At 57.8% G+C, this 18,849-nt stretch overlaps 1 long non-coding RNA gene across 2 annotated transcripts; it reads left to right on the top strand.

Annotated features, from left to right (window-relative positions):
* The first annotated feature begins 3,036 nt into the window (after nt 1-3,036).
* Nucleotides 3,037-14,596, top strand: LOC307094057. 2 transcript variants are annotated; one of them, XR_013813035.1, is made up of 7 exons: nt 3,037-3,156; nt 4,283-4,990; nt 5,569-6,063; nt 7,084-7,217; nt 8,288-8,423; nt 10,661-10,867; nt 11,307-14,596. It is a non-coding gene; the product is annotated as an uncharacterized lncRNA (long non-coding RNA). The 2 variants fall into 2 exon arrangements; XR_013813036.1 differs by having other exon boundaries at nt 5,569-7,217.
* The last annotated feature ends 4,253 nt before the right edge of the window (nt 14,597-18,849 follow it).

Raw genomic sequence — 18,849 nt, 5'->3', positions numbered from 1 at the left:
CATCAGACCGAGGAGTCGCCGGAGAGAGGCTGCAGTGTGCTGAGCGTTTCAGCAGCCGGAGAAAGGTCATCCCGGAAGAGGGCACAGCCTGGGCCAAGGCTGAGGGCTCAGAGGGTTTCACGGGAAGGCCGCCCAGGCCTCGAGCCTCAAGGATGAGGGGTCGAGGCGAGGAGGGAGGTTTGAGCCAGAGGCCTGAGAGCAGACACTCAAGGGTCATGTGACTCCAAATCCCATCCCCCGACCTCGCCAATTCTGGGCCCAGGACCCCGGCCAAGATTTCTCCTTGGAACTTGGCTGTTGACAAAGCTGAAGGCGCCCTTGATGGCCCTGCCTCGTGGCCTAGATACGTCAGGTCCTCTCTCTCTCTTCACCTCTTTTCTTTTTTTCCTCTTCTGTTCTCTTGCCTTCCTTCTTCCTCCCTACCTCCCTCCTTCCTTTCCTTCCTCCCTCCCTCCCTCCTTCTCTCCTTCCCTCCCTCCTTCCCTCCTCTTCCTCTTCCCTCATTTCCCTCCCTCCTTCCCTCCCTTCCTTCTTCTTCCCTTCCTTCTTCCCTCCTTCTCTTCCTTCTTTCTTCCTTTCCCTCCCTCTCTCCCTCCCTCCCTCCCTCCCTCCTTCCCTCCCTCCCTCCCTCCCTTCCTCCTTCCCTCCTTCTCTTCCTCTCTCCCTCCCTCCTTCCCTCCTTCCCTTCTTCCTTCCTTCTTTCCCTCCTTCTCTTCCTTCTTTCCTCCCCTTCCTCTCTCCCCCCCTTCATACCTCCCTCCTTTCCTTCCTTCTTCCCCAGGCCTGTGGTCTAGAACAGTGGTCACTAACCTTTCGGACCTCACAGACTCCCAGTGGTCCTCGGACCACCGGTTGGCCACTGCTGGCCTAGAAGATCCTCAGCGGAGCTTCTCATGATCGTACCAGCTGACACTGTGTTCAGCACTCTGCCAAGCCTGTGCATCTTCTCATCAAATTCTCCCCCCAACCCTATCCTCTTAGAGATGAGGAAACTGTGCTCTGAGAGCAAAGGAACTCTCCCAAAGCCATTGCGGATGGGAGGACTGGATTTCAGCCCAGGCCATGGGAAGCTCACCTGTGGACCCTGAACTACCAGGCCCTATTGCCACAGGCCTACATGCTCACCTCTCCCTGCTTTTTCTGCCTCCATTACCTCTTGGGAACTCCTCTTCATCCTTCAGAACCCCGATGAAATGGTCTCTTCTTTGTTTCCTCAAACCTCCAAGCAAACAACATTCTAGTTCTCCACCCCTCAACTATTTGAGAACCCCTGTGTCCCAGGCACGGTGCTAGGCCCTGGAGAAACGCCGACGAATAAACTAAACGGGCCCTGCCAATTAACAAGCCAACACGTTGTCGTGAGACGCGAAAAGGACACGGACCGAGTATTCTAATAAACAACAGGGAGCTGGGCCCGGCTGGCACGGCTCAGGGGTTGAGCATTGACCTATGAGCCAGGAGGTCACAGTTCGATCCCCAGCCAGGGCACATGCCCGGGTTTGCGGGCTCCCTCCCCGGCGTGGGTCATGCAGGAGGCAGCTGATCCACGATTCTCTCTCATCCTTGATGTCTCTATCTCTTTCTCCCTCTCCCATCCTCTCTGAGACGAGTAAAAATAGATTAAAAAAAAAAAAGAAGAAGGGAAAAAAGAACAGTGGGTTGGGGTTCCTATGTGTCAGGTAATCAGAGAAGTTTTTTGGAAGAGGAGAGCTTGGCAAGTGCCTTCCATGCCGGGGGCCTGGCCAGTGCAAAGGCCCGGAGGCAGGGAATGCTTGCCGTGTTTGAGGAACAGCAAGGAGGCCGGTGCGCCTAGAGGGGAAGGAGAGAGGAAAGGGTGGAGAGGCGTCGCACCCCGCCTCCCTCCTGGGGCAGAGGGATCAGACACAGTCCTCCCGGCCTTCCCGGAGCAGGCCTGGCACCCGGGCGGTGAGCAGCTGGGGCGGCTCGAGGCAGTCGTGAGTCAGCAGGCAGCTCTGCCCCTTCCCTCCTCTCCTCTGCGCAGGATGGTGGCTGGGCCCTCCCCGCGTGGCTGGCTGCTCTGGGTCACCCTCCTGAGGGTCAGCTGGGTTGGGGGGACATGAGCGATGCGGCGGTGGGACCCAGGAACGGGCCAAGGACAGCACTCGCTGGGAGTCAGGCACCATCTGCAGCTCATTTTCTCGTGTCATTTGCATTTTCTCTGAAAGCATTTTTCTCAAAGGTCCCGGCCAAGTGCCTGTCACGGAGCCGACAGCTTTAAAGGGGCATCCGAGGAGCTGGTGGGCATCAGGTGTGGCCCCTGCAGGCCTCCAGCCCCCTGCCACCCCTTGCCAACCCCCTCTCCTGCCTGAAGCAGCTGGTCTCTTGGAGCAGAATGGACAAGAGCCACAAACTAGCCCTAGCCGGTTTGGCTCAGTGGCTAGAGCGTCGGCCTGCGGACTGAAAGGTCCCGGGTTCGAGTCCGGTCGAGGGCACACGTGCCCGGGTTGCGAGCTTGATCCCAAGTGGGGAGCGTGCAGGAGGCAGCCGATGGGTGATTCTCTCTCATCATTGGTGCGTCTCTCTCTCCCTTCCTCTCTGAAATCAATAAAAAATATATAAAAAAAAGAATCTCCTTTAAAAAGAAAAAAAGCCACAAACGATGCGTAGCTGGTGTTTGCAGAGGCTTCCCTTGTGCCAGGCACCAAGCACCGCCCAGTCTCCCCGAGAGCCCTGTGCCAGGGGGAGGCCGTGATCCCCACGGAGGCGCAACGCATGCTCAGGGCGAGCAGAGTGCAAGCTTCCAGCAAAACTGCAGGGCAGCTCCTCCTCCTCTCAAGTTCAGGGTGGGCGGCTCTGCCAGCGGGGGCACCGGTCTGCCAGGTCCGCTGTCTCCTGGCTGCGGACAGGAAGGGTTCTCTGAGGTCCTTGAGCACAACCAGCCATTGTGTAGTGGAGGAAGCGAAGTCCTTCAAATAGACGGGAAAGGGTGGGGCTGGGATCCGAGCTAGGAATGCTGGCTTCGGAAGAGGATGGATGATGTCACTTCAGGCCTAAGAAAGGCGCACCCCCTAAAAGTGCGCGGCTGGCTCCGTGCGTCTTCAACGGTGGGGGGGGGGGGGGGGGCGTGATTTTGAATTCCCTAGGGAGACAGCCGTTTCCTTGCGATTCCTCCCAGGACATCAGAGAAAGAGTCCCGTGTGTGCCGATGTGTCCTTCACACCCTTCTCCAGCTCTTGCTCCTCTTCCTTTGAAACTAAGAAGCGCAGAGCCGTCTGCAGGCAATGCTGTCCATGAGGGTTTACTGGGAGCTCTGTCAAGAAGGAGCCCTTTGAGCTGAGCCCAGGAGGGGCACTGGGGGTTTGGCAAGGAATGGAGAGGGGCATTGTGGGTGGAGAGAACAGCAGGCATCTCATCCTGGAGGCCTGGGGAGGTGTGGCATATTTGGGAGAGTGGGGTACCCTTTGATGTGACAGAGACAGCAGGGTGTGGGTGACAAATTAGGAAGGGGCCAGAGGGCCCCCGATTCCGTATGAAAGAGCTTGGGACTTATTTCATGGGTGATGGCATCCTGAAAGGGCTCTGAGCAGGAGCTGGGGTTTGGAGGGAGCGAGACTAGAGGCAGGTAGGTAGGTAAGAGGGTCTACCAGTGCTCTGGGTTCAAGATGATGGGGACCTGGGGGAGGACAGGGGTTGTGGGGCTGAAGACATCAGTGTTGGCCTAACAACTAGGCTTTGCTCAATAGTGGTGGTGATGACGATGGAGATGAGGATGGTGTAGGGGTGATGGCGGTGATGGTGCTGGAGATGGTGATGGTGATGATGATGGTGATGCTGATGATAATGATGATGATGATGGTGATGATTGTAATGATGTCAGTCATGGTAGTACTGGTGGTGCTGATGGTGGCGATGGTGCTAGAGGTTGTGATAGTGATGATGATGGTGATGATTGTAATAATGTCACTCATGGTGGTACTGGTGGTGCTGATGGTGGCGATGGTGCTGGAGGTGGTGATGGTGATGATGATGGTGATGATGGGAGTAATGATATGGTGATATAATGCTGCGGCTGGTGGTGGTGGGGATGATTGTAATGATCTGATGATGATGATAATAATGGTGGTGATGGTGGTGCTGTTGATGAAGATGCAATAACCGCAATGATGTTGATTGGTGGTCATGATCTTGGTGGTGATAATGGTAATAGCACCACAAATAACACTACCAACTACCATTTAGTTTTATATCCCTCATCTCATCGTTATTATGAAAACGCGATCCCAGAGGACCAGCACCGTTTTTATCCCTTTTTTTTTTTCAGACGAGGAAACGGAGGCTTGCTCATGGTCCCCCAGCTACAGAACGGCGGAGGAGGGATGGGGACAGGCTGTTTAGGCAGCAGTCGGGAGAGGCTGTGCCCCAGCCTCCCCCCAGGTCCAGGACACCGAGGTCGCCGGCTTCTCTTGTCCCTGGTCTCTGTCCTGCGCTGACCCTCTAGGATAGACTTTGAAGGCACTGGCTCCGTCTTTGGCCAGGGACTTGTCATTCCCTTGGACTTGGTGGCTGCACTCCGGTCCCCAGGGAAGGAGGAGCGTTTCCACAGCGCTCAGCCTTTTTGTGCCAAACCCGGACCCCTGCGGGATGAGCGTCGGAGGCATCTGGCCCATATGGATCCAATTTCTTGCGGAATATCCAGCAAATGACGCTGGACAAAGGCAGGCTGCCTTGGACAGACCTGAAAGTTGTGGGCGATTGCTTCCGAGGTGTCTGACAACTCCAAGACTCAGCAGAAGGGGCCCGGGGGCGCTGGGCTGCGGCCACGGGTTCAGAAGTGAGCGACCGAACGCCACAGCTCATCTTGTGAGGGTGGCGGGGACACGTGGACCGGGCCCGAGGTGCAAGGGGATTCGGCCAGGTTGGGTGACGTGCTGAGCAGGGCTGCCTGGGGCCCGGGGAACTCTGTCTTCCAGGAGACACAGGATCGCATAGTGCTGGGAGTGACGTCTTATTTTCCCGCCGTGTGACCTGAGTGAGTCTCCCTCTCTTTTTTTAAAAAAAAATATATTTTATTGATTTTTTACAGAGAGGAAGGGAGAGGGATAGAGAGTTAGAGAGAAACATCCATCAGCTGCCTCCTGCACACCTCCTACTGGGGATGTGCCCACAACCAAGGTACATGCCCTTGACCGGAATCGAACCTGGGACCCTTCAGTCCGCAGGCTGACACTCTATCCACTGAGCCAAACCGGTTCCAGCCTGAGTGAGTCTCTTGACATTGCCTAGACCCGTGGTCGGCAAACCGCGGCTCGCAAGCCACGTGCGGCTCTTTGGCCCCTTGAGTGTGGCTCTTCCACAAAATACCACGGCCTGGGCGAGTCTATTTTGAAGAAGTGGCGTTAGAAGAAGTTCACGTTTAAAAAATGTGGCTCTCCAAAGAAATGTCAATCGTTGTCCTGTTGATATTTGGCTCTGTGGACGAATGAGTTTGCCGACCCCTGGCCTAGACCCAAGCGCCTCTATCTAGTCAGATGGGGCGAGCAGACCTAGAGAGTGTTGAGCAGAGCCATACAGGCCTTTTGGGTTTATCTAACTTCCCTTTCCTTCCAGGACTCTGTGCTTCCTTTTCTCCACACATGCTCCTGATGGGGGGCTGCCAATCATAATATCCCCATCCTCCAACTGCAGTGATTGGTCTAAAGAAGGGCATGTGACTCTCACTGGGCCAATCAGAACTCTTCCCTGGGATTTCTGCTCTTGGACTGGACATGACGTTTCCATAGAGGCGAACCCTCAGCGGCCTATGCGTATGACTGTGCCCCCTGCTCTGTGGAGAGGCTGATGTGAGAGAAAGGAAGTGACCAGTAAAGGGAGAAGCAGAGGAACGCAAAGGAAATGTCCAGGGGAGGTGGGCATCCTATCCTTCCCACAGAATTTCTGGCGACAAGAGCTAAGAACATCTCCTGTTTTGCCGAAGCTGATTGGACTTGGGTTTCCGTCTCAGGCGACCAACGCGGTGTTGATAAATGCCGGCCTCTTCTGGCTTTCGAGGCGCCTCCATGGTCCATCACCCTCATTGTTCCTCAGAGCTGCTCTCAGAAATGGGTATTCATATTTCCTATTTATAGGTATTCATAATCACAATCCGCCCCATTTCCTGAGAACTCACTGCCGTGCCGGCCATGGAGCGAAGTCAGCCTCTTGTAGGAAATATGTGATTGCCTCCTACAGGGCCCTTGGGATGTGAATACACATCCCTTCCCGACAGATAAGGAAACGGAGGCGCAGAGGGGTCCAGGCACTCCCTGCAGGTCACACAGCTGGCAAATGGCGGAGCCAGAATTCAAACGCGGGTCAAGTTTTCAACCCCCATGGTCACTGATCTGTGAGGGTGGTGTTGACGATCATGAGCAAAGATTTATTAAGCACCTACGGTGTGACGGCCACTTCCAATGCATCATCTCTTTTAGTCCTCACAGTGGTTCCATGATATAGATGCCATTTTTATCCCCATTCTGCAGATGAGGAAAGAGAGGCTTAGAGAGGTCGACAGCTTACCCACTGCTGCCTGGCTAGAAAAGGCAGGGCTATTCTACAACCGATTCACATGGATTCTATATGGTCCAGTTGGTGGTGTTGGACCGACTGAGAAAGACCTCAGCTCCCTCTCCCTGCCTCTCCCCTATCTCTGCCTCTTTATTTTATTTTTAAAAAATATATTTTATTGATTTTTTACAGAGAGGAAGGGAGAGGGATAGAGAGAGAGAAACATCTATGGGAGAGAAACATCGACCAGCTGCCTCTTGCACACCCCCTACTGGGGATGTGCCCGCAACCAAGGTACATGCCCTTGACTGGAATCGAGCCTGGGACCCTTCAGTCCCCAGGCCGACGCTCTATCCACTGAGCCAAACCGGTCAGGGCTCTCTGCCTCTTTATGATGTGGCTTTGTAACCCCTTCCCTCCCAGAGGCACAGTCTCTTTCCCATCCCTCGAAGCCGGGCTTGGCCATGGGAGTCGTGTCCGCCAAGAGAATGTGGTAGAAATTGGCACTCCGTCCGTTCCAAGCTGGGCTCTCACGAGGGTTTGCTGGCTCTACTCTTTCTCGGATCCCTCCCTGCCCAGCGGCTGGGAGAGTGAGCTTGGGCCGGGCTGCCGGAGGACAAGAGGCACGTGGGACAGAACCAAGTGGACGTGGCCAATCCGGAGATCTGCCAACAGCCAGCTGAGCCCTGGACGTGACGGTGAGCCCAGCCAAGGTGAGCAGAGCCTCCCGACCCACCGCCCACGCTGGACGTGGGAGCCATAACGCTTGGCATTGGATGCCCCGGAGGTTATGTCATTATTTGGTCACACAGATTTATTGTGACACAGAGAACAGGCCGTGACAGTGGGGGAGGAAGGGAGAGTGTTTTCCTGGAGCCATCTCTGGCTGTGCCCACTTTGCTAGATGCCATAACGAAGGACCGAGGGACATCACCTTCGTCCCCCCCACCCCCCCCCGCCTTTCAGCAGCTGCGAAGGTGTGACACAGGTTTCCAGAGCGGCGCTTAAGTGCCTGTAATTAATAGCAGGGCTGACTCAGAAGGGCCGTCTTGCCTCCTACCCCGCCGGCCCACCCCGCTCCGCGTGGAGTTGCAGGAGTTGAGTAATTGTATTGTTTATTGCACTAAATGGAACATTCATCAAGCAGCGCGAAGGCTCTCGGGCTGTTTCCATGGGCCGCGCTCTCTGCTGAGCCTCTTGATGGGAAGCAGGCACTCGCTGGACCCGCAGGGTGGACACGGGATTCCTGCTCTCCAGCCTTCCAGGCGCCCCCTTCCCTTCTAATGTGTTCGGGTCTTTCTGTGTATGGGCCCATTTTACAGATGTGGAAACTGAGTTCCAGAGAAGTCAAATCACGCGCTTAAGATCACCCAGCAAGGAAGGGGGAGGGAGAGGATTTGAAGCCAGGGGCAGCCTGTCGAGAGCTAGGCTGTGAGCAAGGCCCTGCAGGCGTCCCCGGTCACCAGCGGACCCCCTGAGGTTGCAGGCGTTTTTTTCCTCAGCACCTCGAGGCCCGGAGGAGAGAGAACAAAGCTGGTAGACGGCACGGATCCCGGAGATGATTTGTCGGAAGCCCCAGAAAGCCTCCCCAGCACGGGCACGGGGAAATCTCAGAGAGTTCTCCCCAGCTGGGCTCAGGGTGGCGCGGAGGGGGCATCGTTGATGGGCGCAGCCCTGGGAGGTGCTGGTGACTTGCCCCCTCACCCCTGTGGGTGGGGAGGGGGGCGTCTCTCGTCCCTCCACCCCCTACAACGCGGCTATTTTTAAGCTCCTCTTTTTACAGCAAACCGTGGCCACGTCACAGCCACCACGCGAGGAACACCTTGGCATCCTGGGAAGTGACGTTCAGGAAGGCAGGGCCCGGAGACGCCGCGGCTGACGTCAGAGCGGCTGAGCTGGCAGCCGGGAGTGGGGCTCGGGTGAGTCACCCCCTCTTCCTCGGGTCCCACGCTCCTCTGCCCCCGGGAGCTGCCTTACTGGAAGTTCCCTGGTGACAGGGACAGCGGCCCAGCCATTCCATCTCCGCACTGGAGTCCGAGGGGCTCTTTCCTCACCTCCACGGATCCCCTGGGGCCGAGGGCGCTGCCCTCCTCTGCAGCCCCAGGGTGACGGAGCCCCCCTCCAGCCCATCCCCCCTCCCCCAACCCGTTGTCCACAGGGCTCCTTCCACAGACCAAGTGTGATCACCGCTCTCCCAGACTCAGCTTGCCCCCCTCCCTTGCACCGTCTTCCCCAGAAGATTTTATTAGAAAGAGATGTTTGGCAGCTGAAAAAAAAAAAATGTTTGCCAATCCTAGGTTTCGAAGTTAGACGGCATGTGTTCCAAGCTGAGCCACTTAGCTGGGTGACGTGGGGCAAAATTAACCTCCTTCAACCTCATTTTCCTCATCTGTGAAATGGGAATCATCGACGTCACACCTACCTTGTTCCCAAGAACGTGACAACTTGTGCTTTCCAAAGACGGTCACAACGCTATTTCCCATCCCTCACTCCCTTGCAGAACCTCGCCTCTCCTACCTAGGTCAAGAGGCGGAGTCTAACCACCCACCCCTCGAAACTGGCGGGGGGGGGGGGGCGCATATGAGATTGCCTCCACCAATAGGATACAGTGGGGGTGCTGCTGTGACTTCCCAGGCTAGGTCATAAGAAATGGCACGCGCACACACACGTGCCTGGCTCCGTTGGGATGCCCTCTCTGGGACCCGGCCGCCATGCGGTGAGGAAGCTAAAGCAGCCTGTGGAGTAGAATGGGACTCCCCCCCATCCCCCCATTGAACAGCCCAGCCGGCTCCCCACCCACAGCCAGGGCCAACCCTCCTGCTCTGTGAGTGAACTGTGTTGGGAATCGATCCTCCACTCCATGGCTGATTTGCCTCCGCGGAGGTCATGGGGAGCAGTGGTTAGCTGTGCTTGCTAAGTCCCGCCCCCCCAAAAAAATGACAGGTTCATAAGCACACCAAACGATTGTTGTTGCTTTGAGGCATTAAGTGTTGGGGTGATCTGTTATGGAGCAGCAGAGCACTGACACGAGTTTTAGGTAAGATAGAGCAGGTAGGGGGCCTAGCCCAGGACCATACGCTTTGCAAACACTTCAAATACATATACGGTATTTTTTTTTTATTGATTTCAGAGAGGAAGGGAGAGGGAGAGAGAGATAGAAACATCAACGAGGAGAGAGAATCATTGATCGGCTGCCTCCTACACGCCGCCCCCTCCCCTCCCCTCCCCACTGGGGATTGAGCCTGCAACCCAGACATGTGCCCCTGACTGGGAATCGAACCTTGACCTCCGGGTTCATAGGTCGACGCTCGATCCCCGAGTCACGCCGGCCGGGCTGTAAACACTTTTGACTCAGAAGAAATTGAGCGTAGAGACAGCGGTGGGCTGGCCAAGGTCACACAGCTCTGGCCCTGCTGTCCATTGACTTCTGTGCTTTCTCTGCATGGAGGCGGGGAGGACACGGCTGCTGGGTTCTGAGCCCATCCTACGGCTGGGGCTCTAACGTCTCCCCCTCCAAGACTTAACTCGTACGCATTGCTCAGAGCAGGCTGTATCAACGGGCCATGGGCACCTCCAGCCGGGTTTTCTGCAAGCCTTTTCCTCCCCTCCACGGCGGCCCGGGAAGATGGGGCCGAGGGGTCCAGCTGGGCGTTGGCAAGTGAAGAGCCCGGGAGGCGGGGCGGGGGCATCTCCTGGCACCAGCCCCTGCTTCCTGTCTGCCGGCCGCTTGCACTGCGGAGCGTGAGTTGCTGTGAGAAAGGATCTGGGGGACTCTTTCCTCCGGGCATTCATAATACTGCTAATGAAGCGGCCCAGAGAAGAACACGGCTGGCGCCAAGGGGAGGACAATGGTCTGAAAAGGGAACAGAGGGACGCAGCGACGGCCTCCCCAGGCAGGGCTTTCAAAAGAGCAGCTGCGGGGAGCAGGCGGGCGCGGACAGAAGGGACGTCGCCGGCGTGGCGAGATCACAATGTGGACGGGCAGGGAAGGGCTGTGCGGGGGCCCCTGCCAGCCTCCCAGCTGTGCTCCTCCCCGGCACCCCCTGCCTGCCCCGCCGGGCCAGGGCTTCTCTGGAGAGGCTGGGAGAAGCAGGCTCTAGCTGGTCCGCGGAGACTCCTCACGAGACCTTCCTTTGCTTCCTCATCTGCCGAATAGGCAGGCTGACCGAAACCCCACTTCTTCTTCTGAGTTGACGCTGACTGGAGGTGGTGGCCTCCAGGGAGGATAGAGAAGCTGGATCCGTGCTCCGTCGGAAAGCATGCTGGAATCGATTAGTGATGTCTGCTGTGGGCATGGGATTGGCAACGTATGGCACGAGTGCTATCCATGGGTTGGATCTCCAAGGCCCATGTATTTACCCGGGTGAGTCGCTAAAACACACACGCGAGGTGGAGGTCTTCTTGGAACTCCCCCCGAGGATCCATTAGGGAGGGCGCTCAGGTTGCGTACGAGTGTGTGTTGTGTGTGGGCATCTGGGGTGTGTGTTTCCACACCAGTGTGAAAGGGGACGGGTGTGCACCCAGGTGGGGAGCAGCAGAGTGTGACTGTGTTTCTGTGGGGGTGAGCGGGCACACGCGTGTGGGCGAGCCTGTACAGGGGCTGTGGACATGTGTGTAGGCCGGGTGTGGGGTGTGGGGAGGTCTGGATTCACAGGTTTGCGTGGGTTCCACTCTGATCTGTGTTTTCTGCCAGCCCTTCTCAAACACGACCGTGTCCGCACATCCCGGGCCAGGGGGCTGCTAGCCTGCAGGCCTGGTGTTAGTGTGGGCGCTGAGTTTCTGCATTTGTAACCATCAATTAGGTGCTGCTGTTCCACATACCACACTCAGTCTCACCGGACTGCTGGCACCAGGATGGGCAGCCCGCCCTGGGGCGGGAACCCAGGCCCCTGCCCCCAGCTCCGGAGGCTCCCACGGGGGCCCCCAATTCTGTGCCACCTCCGTGTTACAGGCTCCATGAGGGTGGCTCTGGCATCGAGGGGCGTCAGCAGGTGGGTTTAATGTGCCTGGGCAATTCTCACAGCTAGGTGCCAGCAGCCATAACTCACCTGCTAAATTATGGCCATAAATTTCCTCAAGGAGATGGGTCCCCAGGCAGGTGGGTGGGTTGATGCTGGTATCATTGAGCTGAGTTCAGTCTTTTATTTTAATTAAACAGGAGCGTGGGCCTGTGCACGACCAGGGTAGCCCTGAGGGCCGGGGCCCACTGCCCCTGTGCCCGCTGTGCCTGGGCAGGAGGGTGGTGGGCCAGGCAGCCCGTGGTGGCATGGGGGGGAGGGGAGAAGGTGAGCGCTGGTGTGTGTGTGTGTGTGTGTGTGTGTGTGTGTGTGTGTGTCGCAGAGAGAACCAGGAGGCTGTATTCTCAGCATCAATCCTGGTCCTGCTTGTGGTGGGTCGAATGGTGGTCCCCCCAAAAGATGTCCCCGATCCGGTGAACGTGACTGTTTGGGGAAAGTCTTTGCAGGTGAAATTAAGTGCAGAATCTCGAGATGAGATCAGCTTGGAGGAGGGTGGGCCCTCAATCCAGTGACAAGTGCCCTTAGGAGAAGAAGGAGAGATGACAGAGGGGGCGTCCACGGGAAGACGGAGGCAGAGATTGGAGTGATGCAGCCACAAGTCACAGAACGCCCAGAGCCCCGGACGCTGCGAGAAGCAAGGAAGATTCTCACCTTGAACCTTTGTCCCTGCCGACACCCGGATGTTAGACTTCCGGCTCTCGGATCCGTGAGAGAATGAGTTTCTGCCGTTCCGAGCCACCAGGTTTGCGGTGATTTGTTACAGCGGCCGCAGGAAGCACTTACCCTCCTCTGGGACTTTGGGCAAGTCCCCCAGCCTCTCTGAGCTGGGTTTCCTCTCCTGGCAGATGGGTGTGTGTCCTGCCCTCCTCTCAGGTGCACGCCGGGCCCACTTCCATGAGTCCCTGGGGACTCAGGCTCATCGTTTTTCCTTTTGGGCCTTGCTTTGCTCATCTGTGAAATGGGCACAACTAGTCACCCGTTCAGGCAACTGACCGAGCCCCTCCTCTGCGCAGGGTCAGGTCCTGGAGGAGAGGGAGAAGAATAACCCTGCGTCCGTCCAAATCCCCACTTGAGGCCACATGAGTGAGAAGTGCCAGGAGCCCTGAGGCGCCCTGGCCTCCCCGCCAGGATGATGTGTGTGTGGGGGGGGGGGTGTGGGGGGGCAGGGGAGAGTGTGGGGGCTCTAGGAGATCCTGGGTCTGGAATCCGGGAATCCCTGCAGGTCAGAGTCAGGGCTGATCTGATGACAGGCTTAGCAGCAGTTCTAAATCATCCCCCTCCCCCACCCCCAGGGAGAGGAGGCGACACAAATGACCTTGGGCAGTGAGGCTGAACTTGATACGCGACTCCAGCCTGCTCCCCACAAGCCACTCCTCAGGGTCCTTCCTCTGTCACCCAAACAATGGCTGTTCTCTCAACTTTCTGTGAAACGGGAAGAGCCCTGTCTCCCGTTACTGAGCAGGAAACAGTGGGCTGGCCATGCACCTGGGCTTCCCGAGGGGGCCACCACCACCCCTGGCCCACCTGCCCCCCCCCCCCCCCCCCCAGCTGCTAGACAGAAACCTCTGGGCGGTGTACGGGGATGTGGCGACCCACCGCAGAGACTCCAAGGAGGAGACCTCGCTTTACAGCAAAGAGCGTGGTAGGCCGGCCTCAGGCTCAGAGCGCGAGGCAGCCGGTAGGACAGGTTGTCCGGGATTTAGTGGCATCCTCTTTTTTTCCCTCTTATATGTATTTTTATTGCCTTTCCAGGGGGTTATGATACTGCTTTTCCAGGTTTTCTGTAATGGTGACCAAGGTTTCTTTCGACATAAATGTATTTAAGTGCATCGGTTTGAAGAAAACATACACGCGGACAGGATTCCTTCAGGGGCCGCGTGGGTAAAGCAGGACTGGGGAAGTCGGGCCTGGAGTCTGGGAAGGGCTGTCCCGGGCGTTGGGGGCCACCGCCGGCCTGAGAGCAGGGGAGGGACCGCCCGTGACCGTCCCCCTGGAGGTACCCAGTCAGGGGAGCCAGGCCCAGGCCTAGCCCGCGTCCACGAGGCCCCAGGCCCCGAACTTCCAGGGTGATGGAGAAATATAGAGAGACAATAAGGCGGTGAACCGTGGCGGAGGGTTTATGAGGCGGCCATGCTCCAACGGTTGAAAGTTAGGGAAAATGTATTTATTACAACACTTTTCATGGGCAAGTTATCATTTTGTCAAACTTTATTAGAGGGACTAATTAATGGGTTGTAAAAAGTACTAGTGCGTGGCCAGAGAAAGAGCTGGTCCCAGGGACATTGGCAGCCCCAGGATTTATGACCCCTTGGTTCCCCATTTATTAACACGAGGAGGCACGTGGGGTGGGTTATATATGGGCTGGTGCAGGGCTGCCTTCCCCTCCCCGCCCCCCCCCAGGGGTCCTCCAGCCACTGCCTTCTGGGGACGGTGGAGGGGCAGGCGGAGAAGGGCAGGGGCCTGAGTTAGGAGAGGGACACCCGGCTGTGTGACCTTGGATGACATTCTCCACGCTCAGCCTCCGTTTCCTCGTCTGTGCACCTCAGGGCGGACGCGAGGGGCCAAGCAGGCCCTGAGGAGGGTCATACCTTGTCAACGGGGAGCGTGCTGCAATCTGAGACCAGCTGCTGCGGGACAGGGTGGTCCAATGGTGGAAGGTCAGGCCGACAGCAACAATGACCTTGAGGGAGCCCCGCTCTCTGGCAGCGGCTGGGGAAATACTTCTCTCATTCCATTCCCCTAACCCACACTCCCCGCCCGCCTCCCCCCAGCCCTTAGCATGGTGGGTCCTTCTCCCCTCTAACGTCTCCGCTCAGGGGCCTCCTCCTCCAGGCAGCCCTCCCCCACCATCCTGACTGTCACCCACGTGCTGCACTCGCTGCTCAGTGCTCAGTTCATATCTCCCGGGCCCCGTGCAATCCTGACGTATTCAGTGATCGGTCTGCTTGCCTGTGTATTGTTTCCACATGGCGACAGAGCAGGGACTGTGTCTATATACGCCTTGCTCCGTCCCTGAGGACAGAGGGGGCACAGTCGGGGCTCATGCATGTTTGCTGGGAGGATAAGGGACGACCTGTGGGCATCAAGGCTGGGAGGTGGGACCACAAAGGGCGCATGTAAGGAAGTGACAAAAAGCCACTCCCTGGGCAGTGAGCACAGTGGGCATTCAATAAATGCAGGTCGCTGGAGGGGAGGGTGGATTTGGGCCTCGACCTGACCTTCCCCAGGCAGCAGCAGGGCCAACTGGGGCTCAGCCTTCTGGCACGAACCCCCTCTGTTCAGGCCAGGAGTTACAGGGCTGGCTCCCCTGGCTGCCCAAGAGGAGGAACCATTGGACTTTCGGTGGAGACGATGCCCAGGGGCCTTGAGTGAGAACCCGTGTCCCTATTGGGTGTTTCTCAAAGTCCTCTTCGTAGCCAACAGTGGGGGTAGGGAGGGTGTCCCCAGGCTAAAAACACCGTCGCCCGAAGACCGACGAGGTTAAGGGGTTGGGAGGGTCAGACTGCCCTGCAGACATAGTTTTACAACCTGGCTCCCCCACTCACTAGCTGTGAAACCTTGGGCAGGTCACTCAACCCTCAACCTCGGTTTCCCCATCTGTGGAGTGGGGATGCTCACGGCACGCAGCTCAGCAGGCTGGTGCGGGGATTCGGGACGATGTCCGGAAGCTCCTGGCACCAGCTGGGGTGCCCTGCCCCGATCTGTCTCAGTCTTGGCTGGGCCGAGGGCAGGAGGCAGAGCCTCAGCTACTTGCGGGCTCAGCTTTCATGTGTGTGGAGCCTTGTGACTTGGGCGAGGACAGCTGGCCCCTGGCTGGGGACACGTTCTCCTTGTGGTCTCTGGACCGGTGTTGTATGAGGTCAGGGAGTGGTAACCTTGGCAGAGACCACTGCGCAGGGGCAGGGGCAGGACAGGGGAGGAGGGTGCCTTTGAGGGAGGAGTAAATGAGCCACGCTCTGCACTTCCCCTTGTTGCCCTTTTCCCCTCGGGAGGGGACTGGTGCCCACGGGTGACATTCTCACCCCCTTCTAGGTGGGGGGCTGTTACTGCTTTGGGCATCCCAGGCTCCTGTGCGGGACAGCCAGCCACTTCTCCTGCCCCGGGCATCTCCTGGGTGAGGTTTCCTGGGCCTCACTTGTTTCCTCCTCCCCACAATGCTGGGTGGTTGGCGTGATGAGCCCATTCTTCAGATGAGGAAACTGAGGCTCAGGAGGGTAAGGCATGTGGCTCCGAAGGACTGCTGGTCCTGGGTGCTGGCCGACTAGGAGGGTGTAAGACACAATCCCCGCCCTGGAGGACTTCTCTGTCCAATGGGGAAGATGAACCCTGAAGGACAGACCGGGATCGGAGACAGACCCAAAACAGAGGCACTTCCTGGAGAAGGGACATTTTAGCTGGGTATTGAACATGAATTTTGTAGGGACAGAAAGAGGGGGATGGTGTTGCAGACAGAGAGGCCAGCATGTGCAAAGGGGCAGAGGGTGGAGAGGAACTGTTGACTGGTTGGCGAGGCTGGGTTCCTCGGGGAGAAAGGGCCTGGTGCCCACAGATGCAAGGACGAGCAGACACCTGCTTTAGGCATCTCTGACGGGGGGCTCCCCGTTGTCTTTAGAACCAAACCCCAAACTTCCGACCCACCTGCCAGGCTCCGGGGGACCTGAGCCTGCCCACCTCTCCCTCTTGCCCTTAGCCCAGCTGCCCCAGCCTCTGGCTGTCTCCCCTCACCTCTCTTCTCTTCTTCTAGCGACATCTGGAGGCTTCCCAGCACGTCCCTTCGGGCAGCCCCGGTTCCAGGTGTGGCCAGCTACTGGGTTCGGCACCCACCGCGGGGCAGAGGTGTGGGTGAGCCTCCGGGCCCCCTAGGCTGACCGCCAAGGAGGGAAAACTGCACATGCCAGCAAGCACTGGGCACCTACTGTGCGCTGGGCATTGGGACACGGAGAGGAAGAGGTGGGGTTCCTGCCCCAGGGTGGGGACGGTGACGCCAACGTGAGTGTCAGAGGAGCTGGGTCGCGAGACGCAGCTGGGGTTGCCCAGGAAAGGTGACGCGAGGAAGACGCCCCTGACCCACGAGGTGAGAAGGGAAAGGTGCACCCCCATTTTCCCGACGCAGCAAAGGAATTGCAGGTGGGGGCCCCGCCTGGACAGATGCGGATGGGGGGCACCACTTGCTGTCTCTAAGAGGCCCCGCAGGCGCCCAAGGGGAGCCAGGGGCAGAGCGGGCCTCTTTCTGGGGCCCTCACCACGAGTCGGGGTGACCCTCCCTGGGTGCCTTTGCATCCTCCACGCAGGTCAGGAAGCCCGGTCTTTGCAAGCAGGTGCTGGCTGCAGGGGCACGTTTAGTCCAGTGAGGAGAACACACTCCCCGGTGTACTTGGCCTCGCCATTATTTGCATGCGCACGGAGGCCGCTAATTGGAGCAGGAACCCGGGCCCGGGAAAGCGGCCCCCGAGGACCCGTTAGAAGGCTGTTGGCTGTGTGCACGCCTGGCGCCTTCCGGAGGGAGGATGCTCCGCTCCCTCTAAAAGGCTGGTTTATTCAGTCAGCCGCTCAACCAACGTTTATCCAGGGTGCCAGGCTCCAGAGACACGCGGTGGTTGGGGTGCACGCGGCCCTGCCTCCGTGGGGCTCCGTCCCGGTGGGAAGACACGGTCAAGGTGTGAAGTTGTGACAGGCGCTGGGAGCGCTGAGGAGAGGAGTGGTGAGAGAGGAAACGGGGCAGGAGGGGACTTGGCTTGGTCTGGGCAGATGATTTGTTTGAGAGATGATTCTAGAAAGCCACCTGAAGAGGACCGAGGCAGCAGGAAAGGGCGGGGAAGGCAGCTCATACAGAACATCCCTCTCAGAGACGTGCCCTCTGCAGGGGCGGGGGGTGGGGTGGGGGGTGGGGGGGTGGGGGGGCAGCCATTAGCTCCCAGGCACTTCCAGCGTGCCTCCTGGGAAATCCTTCAGGTCAGCGATGCTGGGGGCGGCAGCTGGGCATGCCAAGAGAATATGGAGACGGTCGGGTCCGAGGAATAACAGGGCCAGGGGGCAATGTATTCGCTTCTTGTGGCTGCTGTAACAAGCGAACACAAACGCAGCGGCTTGAAACAACACACACTTATTCCCTTATCGTTCTGCAGGCCAGGAGTTCTACAATCAGGGTGTTGGCAGTGTTAAGAAAACACACCATTCAGGGGAGTAAATCTGAATGATCTTATTGGCTTTATTCAGCCATTCTTGCATCGGGCAGCATCCAGACAGGCCGACCCAAAGGAGCTCCAGAGAGCTGTACGAGACCGGAGGTGGTACAGGCAGAAGGGAGCGGGAACAAGGAAGGGTAGTAGGCAGGAAGGGGATTGGTTACGGCAAGGTCACCTTCCTCTAGCGGACGGCAGGGGAAGCTTTCCGGACGGGCACGAACCAGGCGATTCCTGATTGACAGGTTTCGGATTCCAGTGTGGGGAGAGCTGAAACGGTAGTTAAGTCAAGCCTCAGCTTGGTGACGTGGGGCTTAGCGTCAGGGACTCCATTTGGGGCCCGTTGTCTGGTTTTTAACAGCCGAGATGATTCCTTCCGGAGGCGGCCGCGGGGGACTCCATTTCCTTGCCTTTCCTAGTGTTCAGGAGCCACCTGCCTGCATTCCTTGGCTTGTGGTCCCATCCTCCATCTGTCATCACCTTGCCTTGTGTGACACTGACCCTCCCGCCTCCCCCTTATCAGGATCCTTGTAAGGACACTGGGCCCAGGTCATCCAGGGTAATCTTCCCAGCTCCAGATCCTTAACTTAATCCCACCTGCAGAATCCCCATTGCCAGGCAAGGGCACATATTCACAGGTAAGCACACCAGTTGAAGGTTCTGGGGGTTAGGACGTGGGTGTCTCTGGGGGCCATTATCCTATCTACCATCGGTGCCCACAGCACCTGCTCTCGGTGGGTGCAGGGAGGCCTCCTGAGGGCAAGGGCATTGCTGGGGCGGCGGCGGGGGGGGGGGGGGGCGGGGGGGGAGAAAGCAGAGCCTCTTTCAGAGACAATTCCCCTCCATCATCATCATCATCATCATCATCATCATCATCATCATCTCTTCACCTCCTTCTCTGACCCAGAGCCAGGGGATTCGATAACCGAGGGAAAACGCACAAGAAAGGACCCCTGAGCATTTCACCTTCTCTCCTGTGTGTTGTTGTTGTTGTTTTTTTTTTTTTCTTTTTTAGCTGCAGTGAAAAACACCTTGATTAGACAGTAATTAAGAGGGCTTTGGACAGCACGAGGCACTAACAGCCTCCCAGGTGTTTTTAAGTGCCAGGGCTGCCAAGATAAAAATTTAGTTAGCATCATAACAGG

This window comes from Cnephaeus nilssonii (genome assembly GCF_951640355.1).
Source record: "Cnephaeus nilssonii genome assembly, chromosome: 22".
Lineage (NCBI taxonomy): Eukaryota > Metazoa > Chordata > Mammalia > Chiroptera > Vespertilionidae > Cnephaeus > Cnephaeus nilssonii.
The sequence above is the reverse complement of the archived record's forward strand: the minus strand, read 5'-3'. Positions and strand labels throughout refer to the sequence as shown.